We start from the raw sequence: 12,600 nt of genomic DNA on the forward strand, positions 1-12,600 counted from the left end.
TGGTGCGCCTTATATAAGGACAAAGCTTTAAAATGGGCCATTCATTGAAGGTGCACCTTATAGTCCGGTGCGCCTTATAGTCCGGAAAATACGGTAATTGTGAATATAGTTTAATGATTTTGTTTGTTTTTTATTTTTGTCATGATTTCCTTTAGTCACTTTGGTTAATTTCTCAGAACAGAATTACAATTTTCTCTCTCTGCATTTCTCAACATAGTTCATAGCAATAGCAGAACATCACGGTCCCCCTGGAAAATCCATTTTCTTTCTCAAAACCCATCGTACATTTCTCAAAAGTAAATATTTGTGTCACTGAAGATGTCAACTTGCACCTTTGTGTATGAAGAAGCTCAATTGTAAGAGAGTGGCCATGACTCACATTTCACTTTTACACTTTGCACTGTAATTTGTTGACAAATCATCACATTGTGATGCAGAAAGAAAGGACAGATCTACATAGCACAACGAGGGGTGATTAATTGTGGGGGATACATTGTGAAACAACCTCAGGAAAATAAGCCATTCATTCACTCGTATTATGTCACAATATGGTATTTTTTTGCATCAAAATACTATTTGGTTAGTTTGTCATATTCTGTCTTTTTCAAATGAATTACATCTTAATCAAAAAACATCATTATTATAGTTTATACAGTATATCTAATTTTGAACACACTTCTACATTCTCTTTCTCTCATTCTCTTTAGTGATTTTTTTCATTTTTGTCAAAACCAATTCTAAGATGGCTTCCAATGGGATTTTGTCAGGAAAAGTATTAGATGCGTAAAATACTGAGCTGATCATGTTTTGTTTAGTCAAACTGGACGTGGATACTGCACAGTCACATTATTAGTGGGCTCATGACTTGCGGGTTGGTTGAAATAAAAACAAAACCACTTTGTTGCCCTGATTAGGATCTTATAGGTCTGTAATCAATCTTTGGTGGCATGATGGTCACTGAGCATTGAGAATGGGGACAAACTTGCATCAGATGATCATGATCCTTGGCGTTCAAAGAGCAGTAGCTTATTGATGTCTCAGCTGATTAGCTGTCCGATGACTGAATGACGTGCACATTTAAAATACGGATTCTTGTGTTTTGCTGATCCAACAATGCAGCAGGTTTGTGTTGTTTCAAACAGTGTCGATGCTAAAGAAAAAAAAAACATCCGCCAATCTCTCGTCATAAAGAATATATCTGTCTTCACACCTACATTTTGTGCTTGTTTCTCCTCTTTTCTGATGGCTTGGCTCGTTTCACTTTATTTCCCATCAGACCCGCTTGCCCCACCCCAACCCACATCTATTCACCAGACAGCATCAACACAAGGGGTACAAATTCCTCAAACAAACAGCAATGTTTGTCATGTCATGATGTCATGACAGAATAAATACTTATTTCACGTTGTGATTTGTTGTATTTTTTGTTTAACTTGAGTTTAGAACCCACCCGCGGATCCTCAGTAAGCCTAATTAATCTCCATTATTGACGCTCATGCTAGCCACAACAACAGCACTTACCAAGTCACTCTCTCAGGTGATGCACTTATGGTGTCCAATAGTCACCAAGAAAATGTTACAGTATTATCTTGAGGACAATTCAAGTTTTCTGTATTGTGAGTCAGCAAATGGCTTTGGACTGCATGCCAAACGCAGACATGCACCGGGTTCCAAACATAGCAAACCCACAAAAGCAAAAAGAAGCAAAGGTCTCTTGTACTTGGCCGTAGAGGAGGAAACAGTAAAACGAAGCTACAGCATGTGACCAAAAAATGTGAACACGAGAAAGGACAGGGAATTCAGCACAGTGGTCCAAAAAATGAGACCTATCGACCAGAAGCATCATCACTACGTGTTGGTTCTTTCGTTTGTTGCACTGACGCATACACTATGGTTCTATATTAAAAGAAAATAACAATTGATACAAATGCAAATAATGCATTTTCATTTACAGGCTTGATTGGCCACTGAGCATGAAAGAACAATCCCTTCACTTTCAACACCGGCCCCTGCTGAGCTGCACATCCACTTGACTGCCCAATAAAAACAAGTAAAAGGTTGACATTGGACTTCATTTAACCTGGTATTCCTCCTCATACTTAGAGCATTGTCATCTGCCAGGACGTGTCTTTGTTGACAAGTTGATGATGTCCATAAACCAAAACTCCAGACGGCAATGAATGGGCAGCTGTTTCCTTGGCAAACACTTTGTTTTATGTCCTCCATACAGTTGTGTTCTCATAATGTCAACTTGCTGGCTGTTGATGGACACCGTGTTGAACAAGTGACAATCTCTATTGATTTGATCTTTTGGGTCTCCTTGTGAATGACCTTTTTGCAAAATGAATATAAATCACCTAACTCAATGGGAACCTTGAGCTTGGTTCGCACCAATCTTGATAAATGTGTAATTGTATTTGGCTGGCAAAAGCTGAGAAACACAGTTGTTTACTATCCAGTTTTTGTGCACAAAGATCACATTTTCATTTGATACACATTCCAATTCAGTTTGTCTTGAGACTGGATTTTCCTACATTGACCAATCTGGATATGGGTCGAGACAATGTGAGAAGAAAACGAAATGTATCTTTCAATCGCAATCTGGCCTTTTCCAAATGTGGATAAAATTGTGTGGCTGTGAGGGGGGGGGTTAAGGATATCTCAGGGAGTCTGCAAAACAAAAATAATGTTTTTTTTACAAACTCAGAAATTCATCAAGAAAGGCTGATAAAGATTCATTCTAGGTTAACTACGAGGGACGGGCGAAAATGAGAAAAAACAATTCCAAGAAAAATTTGAAAATACCCCTTAGTCAAATATCTGGCCTGGCACCTGCGCTGCCCCCCACCCCCGTCCCATCTAGCCAGTGTCTGTTCATTAAAAGTAAACACAATGTCGTTGGATGTTATTCACTTACTATGCAAATTGACAAGGTGCACTTAGACCCGCAGTCAATTTAACCGCAGTGAGGAAGAAGTGCACTCTGTAAGATTATTCACAGAGAAGTGTCAAGTGTAGTTGAAAGCCCAACACGACGGCTTCATTCACTCAACCAGCTGAAGTCTCCAATGACGGAAGGAAGCCCGGGGGGAAAAGCCAAAACGAGAAACATTTGGACACCCCTCAGTTAGTCTGGCCAAGTAAGAAGGTCTTTTATTAGCAAGTAATTCCCTGAAGCAGCAACTGATCTTTATGTTGGAGCTATTTCTTAAGCTTGCTTTCACCAGGCTGTTGTACGTAAACACTGTATCCCTAGCAGCTGTAGCCTGGGAGACAAACATGATTTATTACTCCTCACTAAGTGTGACGCTTACAAATGCCACCGTGCCTTTTATTGTGATTTTCCCCTCCTTTTGTGCTTATCCTCAGAGCAGGTACAGAGAGTGGCTCGCTCTCACTACAGTAGGCAAGTCATTATGTTCACCGACCGAAAGGAACTGTGGGGTGGTGTTGGTGTATTGCAGCAACGAATGACACGTTTGGAGCCTGTCGCTACTCATGTGATCCCTTTTCACAACTGTAGTGTTTCTTGAGCATGCAGAACATACGCGCACGTAGGTGGCAGAAGGTTACTTGTTGCGTCAGCTGGAGATTTTTGTCATGGGAATTTTAAGTACATAAAATTCCACTCGGGCACCGCGTCATGACTACGTCATCAGTCATTCATCATTCTGGGGGCTATGGTGAATGAAAATAAAGCCTTAATTATATATATATTTATATATATATATAGTTTGCATTTCAATGAAATTCTAAATACAGAGTGGAGCAGTGACCTGGACCTACTGCCGCTGGATATTGTCGCTAACCACGTGTGGTGTAAGTGCCTACATTTTAGGAATCATAAATGTTTGCAAGACTTCCACTTGATGAAACTGGGAAAACAACAAACAGCCTTCAAGCTATAAACATGACATGTACATTTGTATTCTTGCACTATTGTTGACACATTTTGACGTTTACGCTTATGGATATGTTGATGATGACATGACGATGAGCATTGCACGTTCCCCGTCGTCTGTTTGCTTGTCTAATGTTGTGCATGGCATTAGTAAGCAACTCCGCTAACCTCATGACTTGCCTTGTTGGTCTACAAGTATGCGAGTTTCAGGTGTTTTTTTACATTTATGGATCTTTTAGCACCTCTAAATTTAATCCTTTCATCCTAAAAATACCAGTATCAATAATGGTTTTATCATTAAAATCCAAGATTGCCTTCAAATAGTTTTGACTGCATCTTTCCTTTGTATTCATTGTCTAACTAAAGAGTCCAAAGTAAAGAGATTTGTTGTTGCGTGTTAAATTTGACAATACCATTAGCAATATCTTGCAAACTCTCACGCCGATGAGATGTGTTTCACCTTGCAACAATGTGTGACTGACAAGCTTACTTTGTGTTTGAGCTCTTGTGTGCTAAGTAATCCATTAGCAGAGCTATAGCATAACACACCGGGGTCATAAGGGCATTACATTATCAAAGATGTTTTAGGCAACTTAACAAGTCAATATACAAACATTAATTTCTCACATCATGAATTGTTTTTCACTGAACGAATCGCAGACTATTTTGTGCCTTTTCATCGCTCTTTCCACGTTCCCTCCCTGAGACTATGTCTGCCTATGAAGGAAATGACATGTGATATAGCACAATAACCTTCCCTAATAAAGTTTGGGAGGGCAAACAGGAACAAGAAAGCAGGGATGACCGGAGGAGCAAGCACAGAGGACCAGGATGTAGAAACAGTCAGGGAGAACCACTTTATGGCTTTGTGGTTATTGAGGCCATTTTAGGATCACATATTCCTGAAAGGCTGAAACAGACGGGAAAGCGCAGAAAGCAAAAGGAAGAGGGCTCTACCACTATAAAACAGCAGGTCTTTCTCTGACCTTACCAAAAGACAGTCATAAGTGACTTGATTTGCAAATGCCATTATTTGTTTGTGTGTGTGCGCCTGTGTGTATGTGTGTGTGTGTGTAGGTGTGCATGTGCGTGCATGTGCGTGTGTGCGCGTGTGTGCCGAGTGGGGTGCTTCGGGTAAAATCCAGCTTTTAAGAGCAAATAATAATACTAATCAGCTCACATTCAGCTGCCCATATAGGCCAAAGAACTACATTGAATATAAAAAAAATCTGCACACCCATGTTAAAAATGTAATCTTTCTGTGACATTTTAAAAAATGTGTTGAGAATCATAGAATACCTTTTGGAATTATGACCTCCCTTCGAAAAAATAGTTTCCTCAACCTCATAACATGTTACTTCTTGTCACATTGCTTGCTTGGGAGATTGTATTTCTGTTTATCAAACTAGGTTTGAGAATTTTGTGGAAGTTTTTATATCAGGAAACGTCATACACATGGACCACATAGTAAATAAATCAATGAATAAATACGAATGTGATCATATGCATTATGCAAATACCAGTTTTTGTGTCTATTTGCAATATGTAGTGTCTTTTTTTTTAGATTAAAGCTTGCCTCATCTCTACAGCTGGTTTATTCTGAAGCCAGATCAGACCTTATATCTGCGGTCTTTGCCATCTCAGTGTCCTCCTGGAAGCTGAGCCGTAAGACAAAGCCCTGTTTACACTAATGGCCCACTAGGCTCCCCCCCCACACACACACTTTTTGCCACAGGAACAAATAGCAGTGGGAGGACATCAATAGAATTTAACATTTGGACATTTTTCCTCAAGCACTCAAAACCAATATTGACCCAGCACCCCTGCCTGGTTGGCTTTAGAGCAAGACCTTGGCATACAAATCAAGCTGGTGCAACCAGAACCACATGCCGGCAGCTGAAGGGTGAGGCCAACAATAGCCAGCTCAGGAAGGGGCTCTCCCACTGGGTAGGCAGTGTGACCACTGCGCCTGGTTTCAAGCTGGTCCACAGAAGCTTGAGGTATAAAGAGCCTGAGCTCTCCCGCCTGCTTTAATGATTACATCTGAGAGAGCCAATTGTGTGTGTACTCGCGACCCTGCTGCTGAGTGAGGTGGACAAGCACAAGGGACAGTGGGGGCGCTCACATGTGCAGAACAACCCCATAGTGGGCCACTACTTCTCAAAGGCCAGATTACAATCAGTTAGAGCCTAATGAGTGGGAAGTTGGACTTGTAACCTGTTGCAGCAGGGTGGTTGTTTTGAATGCTCGCAGTCAGCACACACATCAATAACCTACAAAATAGCTCGCCACTGAAGCGGCAAACAGCAGGAAGCGGCTGAGTCTCGCGTCTGTCGCCTTGCCACTGTTGCGCCTCAACTCTTGACAGGAATATTAAAGCATATTTCATTCTTGATTATGTGTGTCTCTTTTATGTCTTGGGAGTTCTTCAGAGTTTGGTGGTTTACTCGGGTCACTAATTTGGTGATCTTAAGATCATAAATGGGACATCTTAGAGATACCAGACAGCATCTCCCTTTTTTTTCCCCCCTCATGTATATTTTTCAATTTTATGGAGCGGTAACTAAATTGCAAAATGCACATTTTGTGGTCATCTCATTTTTGTACTTGGTTATTTAAAAAACATGTACGTTTTATTTCAGGCCCATGGACACTTCCAAGCTAAAAAATCCAAGTGAAAAACTTTGCATCAAAACTGTGTTACTTCATCTGTGTTACATTCTCTTTTTGCTGTTTATTTTTAAACAAGGAGCACTGACTAAATATTTAGACATGAACTGCTAGCTCATTAGCCATTGACTGGCTTTCTGCTATAAACTGACGATTGCTGCTGGTAGATTATTTTACTGTTTTAATGATTTACTACATAAGTGGCCGTCTGATTTGACTTTGCCGTCGTCCAATAAGCCTCGCCTGCAGTTTAAACAGAACTCTATGAATCTGCCCAGCAAAAGGTGGTATCAAATAACCTAAAGTAATAATAGTATTCAACAGTATGTTGCTTCTTCCTCGTTGGAAATCCTTTTCCCCTTCAAGTACCAAGTTGTGTTTGTGAGAGCCATTTCTACTGCATAAAGACGTAGACCAAACCTTTGCCTGCGAGCTAAATAGTTGAGCGCTAGTCGCTCTGTGCTTGTCACTTATTATAACGGTAGCGTTTAATACTAATGATTTAAACTTCAGTGGTTTTCTGACCTGCTTCCCTACTTTGCCATTCAACGTAACTCTGCAATATATTAGTGGTTGAATTCTTTAGTGAAAAATGAGATGTGTGACATTTTACGCAAAAACACCGATGAGGCTCCCATATTAAAAGCTTTCTTGAGCAGGTTGTGCTCTTTCAAAATGTGTGGGTATGTGCGCATGTTCACGCCTGCGTGTTTGTGTTAAGTAGGACGCTTTCTCCACCCACAGAAAGGACAGTGTGCGAGCACGTGCCGTAGCTCTGCAGGAGAGCTGGTCCTCAGGCCGCTCTCACCTGGGAAAGACGATCTGCAGTGCTGAGGTTCTTTACAAGGCCCCCGGCAGGGGAGCAAGTAGAGAAGGTGAAGCAACAGGAGCAAAAGAAACAATCTGGCCTGAGGTGAGATCGGGAAGAAGGTGGGGGCCAAGTGAAAGCAGAGGTCTTAACTGTTCCAATTGCCTAGAAGCTGTTAATGATAAAAGATTTGTGCAAACCCACATATTGTACTTGCAAGTGGTCTGGCAGAACTGCCTTGAGTGAATGCTCGTTTTTTTCTAGTTTTGCAAAATACACATCGCCTGCTCATTTCAAATGTGATCTAAAATCACCAAAGACACAAATTATGAATATTGGTCAGTTAAATCAGTGCTTCACCAATATTTATTGAGCCCAGGTCATGAAAAGTATGCATACTGAAATAATCATGTTCTTGACTAAATTATATTTGACGTTACATATAAACAAACTGCTATTCACTTCATTTAAAAAAAAAATAATAATCACATTACACGAGGACACAAACTACTATTCACTTCATAAAAAAAAGAAAAGAAATCACATTAAAGTGAGGACACAAACCAGCTACATCATTATGACCAAGTGAGATACAACGTAGGTTGTATTAAACATCTGGTATAGTTTTTGTTGTTTTGGTATTAAATATTAAATTTGAGCCTCATAACGATATTGGCCAGTCAGTGTGAGTGCTGCACTTCTAAGGACAGCTAATATTAAAAAGACCTCCAGTGTTTAATTCTACCTCGCCACATGCTCAAGCGGCGCCTCATTTTGTGGTAGTTGTGGGAACACGCTCCAGTCCGAGCTGATGGTTGTAATATATGTTGCTGTTATGCAAGCAGTTGGGAACCACCGCTCACCACTGTGCTGGAACCCTTTTAATCAAGCAGTACCTACTGTGAAATCCCGACTCCCTGCCAACCTAAAGCAAGCATTTCTCCTCAGCAACCCCAAAATGGCAGCTAGTATTTAGTAATATTGCAAGGCCATGCGACAGCATCTACTATAGTGTACCCACTGACGGCGCCGGCCTCCGTGCCCTCTCCTCAAGTCATATTGGAGCACAGCAGGAGATATGTGGAGAAAGATGGAGGTTCTCAACACAATCTGGCATTTTCTTTGAGTGGGGGTAGACTTTCCATGCATTCCATGCTCTGTGCCGCTTCATTAAATTGTTATTGACTCAATACATGGGCTGACCCTCTAGTCCCAATTTCATCAGTCAAAATATTTGACGTAGCCGTGGTGATCCAAATGTGGAAAATTGACTGATTACCTGTCAATCACAGAAAACAAAACATCGATCCAGACAAACATTCAAATCCAATACCAGTCGTAAGCATAAAATGTTTTCTATTGCAATGATCAATCAATCAATCAATCAATCAAGCAATCAATCAATCAGTTGTGAAATCCAAACTAAAGCACTGGCATGCACTGCATGGCTTGACTACACTCTAGCCATTCGAACAGCAGCCCCACTACAAGGGCCGATTATTGTGCTGAGTGAAAAGGTCAGAGCTCTGAGAAGTTTTGGGCGCTGACGACATCGGTAATGACGACCTCTGACCGTTTGCTTTTTGTTTTGCCCCATTAACAAGAGGGAACACATGCTACTTAAAAGCCTTTATGTTATGGCAACCAACAAGTAAATAAGCTCCAGCTTGCTTCCTTTATTTCGCTCTCCATTTGGCCTCTAGCATCACGCAAGTGAAGAGTCTCTTTCCTGGAGTGCTGTGCTCCCCCAAAAGCTAGACAAGCACTTGTGAGGGACCAACAGTATTGTTGTATGAATGGTCCCACACACACACACACAAATTCTTCCATAGTCACAGTGGGCAGAGGCCAGCATTGACTGTGGTCGTGTTAATTTAGTTGCCTTTCAGAGCTTATGGACATTCACGGAAAAGGAGTTAAAACCATCTGTGTCAGAACAAGAATGTCTCCTTCAGCTTGATAGTGACATGTCATTAGCAAATGTGGCGCCACAATCAACTAATGTGGATTGAACCCGACACATTAAATGGCAATGAAACTCACCTGTTATGGATGCACACTAGAACCTGCTCATCGCGTGGGTCGCTCTTTCGCTTCCCTGTCGCTCGAAGGCAAGTCCGTGTGATTTTCCAGAATTTGCCTGCTCTTTTGCTGTTCAAAGTTGCATGCTCACCGCTTGAATGTGGTTTCAACCAAACATCTGTGAAAACAGTGCACGCAATCAACCAAGCACATCATTCCAGTGTTAAACAAGATAGATGTGTCAATATTAGGTTCGTTTTACAATTAGTATTACTTCCTTGTCTTTCCTCGTCATACCTTTGTGGGAAGAATAGTTGTCATAAATTTTGTTTATTTGCGGCCACAGAGGCAACGCTTGGATGCAACTCTGCAAAGTGTTTAGTCGAAGCAGTTGCTAGCTAGCTGGTGTGGCATAAGTCGCACCAAGCTTACAGTTTGCCTCATCTGTCTACTTTCACAGGTAGATGAAGTTTAACATGCGTGCTTCCATCCCATTGAAGCTTTTGGCTCGGTTTCAGCGATTGATTCTCAAATTTGCTATTCAATGTGTTATTAAAATGCAAATTTAGCCCCACACATTACAATGCAAAATCACTTATTTGCAGCCATGCAAATGAGTCGATCAGTGTCTGTCTCTTGAATTTACAGAGAATGCGTGTGCCTGCGTACAGTCATTCTAGCCAGTGGTGGTGCAGATGACGCCTACACCCACCCAACGGCTGAGTAACATCAAGAGGGCATCTAGGGTACCACATAGGAAGGCAGCCATTGAACAGGCACAGAACTCCTCTCACAGGCCGTTTGTGACAAAGTTATGGAGAGAAAGAGCGGGTCATATCTGAGAAATGATCGTGTTGCAGACACAAGTAAGCTCAGACAACATAAAGGTGGCTTAATAAGATCATGTTGTGTCCATGTATTTTTCTGGTCTAAGTTGGAGCTCAAGAAAGCTCAAAAAGTTAAATTGTCTGAAGCCCATGTAGAAGTTACATAAAAAGATTCATTTGAGAAGGAAACGTGCGTGTGCTGCTCGTGAAACGATGTCGCAACGTGATTGGCCAAAGCACTTCCTATTGATCGCTATGTCCCTGATAACCTGGGTGACCCATGCCCATGGAAGGAAGCCCGTCGTTCAGTTTTCCACGAAAGAATCGCCATCCCTTTGTTTGGAGATAACTGATTAACCTGTCAAGTCCATTTAGAGAAGAATGATTTGTCTCAAGGCTCAAGGTATGTTTAACCCAGAGTAAACAGGAGTACGTCTGCACAGAAGAATAGCATTCTCAAAGAAGAAAGTTTTATGTAAACATGATTTGGGGGTAAAAGTACAATTTACTGGATTCTTGTGTCAATAAGAATTTGCTGACATAAATTCGATTTTGGATGAGACCAGATCAAATTAATAAAATAGTTTTATTTTGATGTTTCAACCCAACAAATGAAATTCATCAGGGTTCAGCGTGCACCTCAGGCTTAGGCATGTGACAGTGTCATGCATTTGCAAGTTGTGCTGACAATCACTGCAACTGTTCTACTTAAAGGGAGGAAGTGGGCAAAATGGCCTGAATTGTTTTTACTGGTATCAGGAGTCAGCCCAGACGGCTGGAAGAATCTCAAGCCGTTGTCTGCCGGGCTAAAAATACCCTGTTAATGTGAAACGATGCGGTCGGTTGTATGCCTGATGATGACATAGAAGGAAGCAGCGGAGGCGGACAGACCGGTCGCAGCAGGCGTTAAGCGTGTGATGCACGAGTCTCCACACAATGAAGCAATCTGTTTCTTCCAATAAGTATCTTCAGTCATAAACATGACTAATTCCGCAAAACTCAAGAATTTATTGTGTTATTTAAGAAATCAATCTCTGTTAGTGGTGGGGCTCAGTGACGATACCTAATTTAATGCATTTTTTTGTGCAGATTGATTGTTGTCAATTTGAACAACAAAAGTAATTGTCAGGCTACTAAAAGGACTACCACTATTTTTTTTCCCAAGCGCACTTGGGAAAAAATATGCTTTAAAAGACACAGATTAGATTGCAGATTAGATTGGAAGGTGACCAGGTCAAAGATAAATAGGGTTACATTGGGATTAAGTAAAAGCACCCAACTTTATCCATTCCCACGCTTAATAGTCTAAGAAAATTACATTACTAAAAATTACCCTAATGAAAAAAATCCATGGTATTGTTCATTTGCACGCACCAGTTAAAACAATCATCAGAGTAAAAAAAAAAAAAAAAAAGAAAAAGGTATAGATAAAGAATAATAATCCACTATATGGACCAGGCATGGGCAGATGTCCCACCAATGAATTGCATTATGCAGAGTTTATCCACCTGAATTTAAACTACACAGGTAGAAGAAAAACACGGAAACTCCACACATAAAGGCCGGGGCCCAGATTTAAAACCACTACCTCTGAACTGTGAGGTGGATGCATTGAGAGCTGTTGTGCTTTTTTTTTTTGCATTCTTTTAGACATTTTTCCTCAATTGACATTTTACAATGAACAAGATTCAGCCCCAAAGCCAGGACGCAGGCAGTTTGTAAAACCAGGCCCACTTCATTAGAGCTCTCAAACAATGGTTGTTATGCGCCACCAAGCGGTTTATTTGAAGTAATGTACATTTCATGTATTAAAGAGTAAAACGACGAATAGGAAAATAAACTTCCACGTTAATCACGGTGTCTGTCCGTGCAGGTTAATTGTTAAAGGAGTCAAACATCTTTGTCAGTTGCATTATCAGTGACGGTTGAGACAAAGATGCTTTTGTCAGCGTACACCTGATACAATCTCATTATTATCAAGAAACCCGCAGGCACATTTGGCGGCAGTCCTGTTTAAACTGTTGAGAGGAACCAATTATCAACTATAATGAACCTAACGCCACCATCGAGATTCCCGTGTTATTTTAAACACAAATAGTCCACCCTCTTGGAATTGCGCAATCACCCGCAACGCGCATTAAACTTATTAGAGGTTTTAATAATTGCAGTAGATCTGAATTTTTAAATATGTGAAGAATATCCAATTTTAGCAATAGGCCACAATTTACTGTCCCGGATAATCAATATTCTGCTTAATTTTGAAATTTTGTGGCAGGTCATATTATTAAGGGTAGGTCTGAACGGGGAAAAAAAAGAAAATCAAAATGTGACGAACAGCTCTCAATATAATTAGTGGGGTCGTGGTACTAACT

At 40.8% G+C, this 12,600-nt stretch overlaps 1 long non-coding RNA gene across 2 annotated transcripts in view; it reads right to left on the minus strand.

Moving 5' to 3' along the window:
* Window positions 1-12,600, minus strand: part of LOC133150426 (uncharacterized) — a 33,961-nt gene that overhangs the window by 19,432 nt on the left and 1,929 nt on the right. For both annotated transcript variants that reach the window (XR_009713766.1, XR_009713767.1), the window contains exon 2: window positions 9,423-9,579. This is a non-coding gene — a long non-coding RNA (uncharacterized LOC133150426). The remainder of the gene's footprint in view (window positions 1-9,422; window positions 9,580-12,600) is intronic.

The sequence above is a fragment of the Syngnathus typhle genome, linkage group LG2 (genome assembly GCF_033458585.1).
Source record: "Syngnathus typhle isolate RoL2023-S1 ecotype Sweden linkage group LG2, RoL_Styp_1.0, whole genome shotgun sequence".
Taxonomy (NCBI): domain Eukaryota; kingdom Metazoa; phylum Chordata; class Actinopteri; order Syngnathiformes; family Syngnathidae; genus Syngnathus; species Syngnathus typhle.